Genomic DNA, 5,000 nt, shown 5'->3' on the forward strand with positions numbered 1-5,000 from the left:
ACCCATCCACCCACATTTCCATCAATCCATCCAGCCACCCACCCATCTACCTCCCCATCTATCCACCTAGCTATCCTTCCACCCACCCACCGACCCAACCACCCACCTATCCATCCACTCAACCATCCATCTACCTCCAAACCCACCCACCCACCCACCCACCTATCCTTCTACCAATCCACCCACCCACCCATTTCATCAACCAGACCCATCCACCCACCCACCCACCCAGCCATCCACCCCACCCACCCATCCACCTCCCTACCCCACCCACCCACCCAACCCATCCTTACCCACCCACCCATCCATCCACCCACCCACCTATCCTTCTACCCATCCACCACCCACCTCCATACCCACCCACCCACCCATCCACCCACCCAAACCACCCATCCACCCACCCAAACCACCCATCCACCCACCCAAACCACCCACCCAAACCACCCATCCACCTCCCCACCCACCCCAACCCACCCACCCACCCAACCCACCCACCCACCCACCCACCCAACCCACCACTTTCCCATTTCTCATTCCAACTTCCTCCCTGTCCTCTCAATGGCCAATCGACCCCCGTTAAGAGTACCCCCGTTACCGAAGGGAAGCCAAAGGGTATAAGGGAAGCCAGGAAGCCAAAGGGTATTTCTGTCGAACACTTAGCATGATGAAAAGGAATCGACGATCGACCCGCCTGTCTATCCGCCCACGTGACCAAGCCTTTTCGCTGAATCGGATGGGAGGGTGGATCAGCTTGGTATCTTTTTGTGTCTGTTCTGTTTTACTGTCTGTTGGTTTGTAATGTTAGCTAATTTTCTGTCTATCTGTCTGTTTCTCTCTCTCTCTCTCTCTCTCTCTGTCTATCTGTCTGTTTCTCTCTCTCTCTCTCTCTCTCTCTCTCTCTCTCTCTCTCTCTCTCTCTCTCTCTCTCTCTCTCTCTCTCTCTCTCTCTCATTCTCACCCTCCCTCCCTCTCTCTCATTCCCACCCTCTCCCTCTCTCCCTCTCTCACACACACAGAACACCCCCCCACCCCCCGCCACCCTCCCCCCTACCCCCATTCCTACACCCATTCCTACCTCAGCCTGATTCCCGAATAGAGCATTCTCGTCCACCCGACGTTTCTTCCTGATCAGCTGTTCGTGAGATCAGCTGAGTCCTTCCTCGTGTCACCGCCCACAGCCCTCGGTTGGCTCTGAGGGGGCGGGGGAGAAGGGAGAGAGGGGCAATAAAGGAGGAGAGAGAGGATAGGGGAGAGGGGGGAGGGGGAAGAAAGGAGGAGAGAGAGGATAAGGGAGAGGGAGGGGTGGGAATAAAGGAGGAGAGAAAGGATAGGGGGAATGAAGGTGGAGAGAGAGGATAGGGGAGAGGGGGCGGATAGGGGAATAAAGGGGGATGGAAGAGGAAGGAGGAAGGGGGAATAAAAGGGGAGGGACAGGTGGGGGGAAGAGGGAGAGGATGGAAGAAAGGAGAAGAATGGGAAAAGTGGAAGAAAGGGGTGGTAGAGGACGGGTGAAGAAATAAGTGAGATGGGAGAGGAATGAGGAAGAGGGTGGATGGGAGAAAGAGGAAGAAGAGGAAAGGAAGAGGAAGGGCATGGAGGAAGAAAGGGAAAGAGAGAGGAAGGGGAAAAGGGAGATGAAGTAAATAGGACAAGGATGCAAATAGGGAGAGAAAACAGGTAGGAAGAACCGGAATAAGAGAGAAAGGAAGAAGGACGAAAGAGAAAGAAGAATGGAGAAAAAGGGGAAAATTTGAGGAGACGAGAGAAGAAGAAGGAGAAGAAGCAGAAAGAGCGAGGGAAAACGAAAGGAGATTAAGTAAACGGCAGAAAAAGGCAGATGGAAGAGAAAGCAGACACGCAGACATAAAGAAAGGAAGAAGACGCAGGTAAGGAGAACAAGCAGGAGGCAGGGCGAAGCAGACACAGAAAAGAAAGAAGACTTGCGTCAGAAGAGAAAGCAGACACGGAGAGGAAAGAGGAGAAAGCAGAAACGGAGAGGAGAGAAAAGAAAGCAGGCACAAAGAGACTAGAAGAAAAAAAACAGACACGCAAAGGAAAGCAGAGAAAGCAGGCACGCAGAAATCATAAAGAAAGGAAGAAGAAGCAGGTAAGGAGAACAAACAGGAGGCAGGGCTGAGCAGACACAGAGAGAACAGAAAAGAAAGCAGACACCTAAAGGAAAGAAGAGAAGACACAGAACAGAAGAAAAAACATCCGCAAATAGAATAAAAAGGAAAGGAATAAGAAGCAGGAGAGGAGAACAAGCAGAAGGCAGGGCGAAGCAGACACAGAGAGAACAGAAAAGAAAGCAGACACAAAGAGAAAAGAAGAAGAAAAAACACACAAAGGAAAGAAGAGAAGACAAAGACAGAACAGAAGAAAAAAACATCCGCAAATAGAATAAAAAGGAAAAGAATAGGAAGCAGGAAAGGAGAACAAGCAGAAGGCAGGGCGAAGCAGACAAAGAGAGAACAGAGAAGAAAGCAGACACAAAGAGACTAGATAGGAACACATAAATAAATGAATAACAAGCAGGTAAGAAGAACAAGCAGAAGGCAGGGCGAAGCAGACACGAAGAGAACAGAAAAGAAAGCAGACACAAAAAGAAAAGAAGAAGAAAAAAAACAGACAAAGGAAAGAAGAGAAGACACAAACACAACAGAAGAAAAAAGCATCCGCAAATAGAATAAAAAGGAAAGGAATAAGAAGCAGGAGAGGAGAACAAGCAGCAGGCAGGGCGAAGCAGACACAGAGAGAAAAGAAAAGAAAGCAGACGCAAAGAGACTAGAAGAGAAAGTAGACACGGAGATGAAAGAAGAGAAAGCAAACACACAAAGGAAAGAAGAGAAGACACACAACAGAACAGAAGAGAAAAAAACATCACACAAAGGAAAGAAGAGAAGACGCAGACAGACTAGAAGAAAAAAACATCCAAGCAGAGAATAAAAAGGAAAGGAATAAGAAGCAGGAGAGGAGAACAAGCAGAAGGCAGGGCGAAGCAGACACGGAGAGAACAGAAAAAAAGCAGACGCAATGAGATTAGAAGAGAAAGTAGATACACAAAGGAAAGAAGCGGAAGCAGACAAAGAGAAAAGAAAAGAAAGCAGACACCTAAAGGAAAGAAGAGAAGACACACAACAAGAAAAAAGCATCCGCAAATAGAATAAAGAGGAAAGGAATAAGAAGCAGGAGAGGAGAACAAGCAGAAGGCAGGGCGAAGCAGAGGGCGAGCGAAGTTCCAAGAGCGAGAGCAATCAGTCTGCCAAAAGAGTGGGTCTAATAAACCTCGGACCAATTTCGCGGAATTTCGCACAAGCAGGAGGAACAAGATGGCACGCGAAGGGGATGCGGTGGGGAGAGGTGGCTTTGTTTATGTGTTTGTGTTGGTTTGTGGGGTTTGTGTCCTTGTAGGATTTTGATTATTCTTTCTCTTTGTTTCTGTCTCTGTCTCTGTCTCTGTCTCTGTCTCTGTCTCTGTCTCTGCCTCTGTCTCTGTCTCTCTCTCTCTCTCTCTCTCTCTCTCTCTCTCTCTCTCTCTCTTTCTCTTTTTTTTGGAGGGGGGGGGGTGAAGTGTGTGCATTGATGTGTACTTCTGTGTGAATAGATGTGTATGTGCTTGTTTGTGTGTGTGTCAATCTTAGTGTGTCTGTGTGTGTTTGTATGTCTATGTGAATATGTTCGTGTATATGCACATCTGTGTGAATGAATATGTGTGTACGTCTGTGTGAATGAATGTGTATGCTTCTGAGTGATGGGTGTGTATGTGCATGTCCATGGTAATGTGTGCGTGTCTGTATGTCCATGTAAATGCGTGCGTGTATGCGTGCCTGTGTGACCATGTGAATATGTGCGTGTCTGTATGTTTCTATGTAAGTGTCTATCAGCATGCCTTTATGCCCATGTAAGTGTCTTCTCTTATACCTACCTGCATGTGCATATACGAGTGAGAGTGCATGTCTGTATAAGTGAACCTATGTACGTGCGAGTCGGTGCAATGCATATCTAATCCGTATACATAATAATGAGTGTATAATGACATGCATATAGTCGTACCTTTCTCGCCGGGTTAACTTACTCCGTAATGAAGTGTCTAAAGCTAGGTGTTTGCAGGTAGCCAACGTTGCCTTAGACGGAGGATGGGAAGAATGGGAAAAAGGAGAGACAGAGAGAATGGGTGAGAAAGGGAGTGTGAGAGAGGTAGGTAGATGGATAAGGTGAGAGAGAGAGGGGGGGGGGAAGAGAGAGAGGGAGAGAGGGAGAGGGGGTGAGAGGGAGAGAGGGAGAGAGAGAGGGATGGAGAGAGAGAGAGAGGAGAGAGAGGAGAGGGAGGGGGAGGGAGGGAGGGATAGAGAGAGAGAGAGAGAAAAGCAGACTGACAAACAGATGATCAAAGAGAGAGAGAAACAGAGACAGAGAGAAAGAGAGAGGGCGAAGCAGACAGACAGATGGACGATCAAAGGGAGAGAGAGAGAGAGATTGTCCAAAAAGAGAGAGAGAGAGAGAGACAAAGACAGAGAGAGAAAGAGAGAGAGAGAGAGACAAAGACAGAGAGGCAGAGAGATGGAAAGAGAGACAGACAGACACACAGAGAAACTAAGTGAGAAGCAAAGAAACAGAGAGAAAGATGAAGAGAAGGAGAAACTCTAGCAACGTTCGCCAGAAAAGGTCCACCACGAAGTCCCCCGAGCAAGAAGGGCGCAACCAACATCCCAATCTCGCCCTACCCCCCGCGCCCCCCCTCTCTCTCTCCCTCTCTCTCTCTCCCCACCCCACTCCCCCACCTCCAACCCCAACCCCACCGAATCGCATAATGAAAGACACCGAAATCGCCCTCATTCGGATTAAAAGTGCCGTCACTCCATCTTGTCTCCTGAGAACCTTGGCGAAAATGTAATTAAAACGAGAACCGCCTTGTTTTCAGAGACGGGAAGGGGAGGGGAGAGGGGAGAGGGGAGAGAGGGTGCCTGAACCACCTTGTTTTCAGAGACGGGGGGAGAGGG

Source organism: Penaeus vannamei, chromosome 27, assembly GCF_042767895.1.
Source record: "Penaeus vannamei isolate JL-2024 chromosome 27, ASM4276789v1, whole genome shotgun sequence".
NCBI classification, from domain to species: Eukaryota; Metazoa; Arthropoda; class Malacostraca; order Decapoda; family Penaeidae; genus Penaeus; species Penaeus vannamei.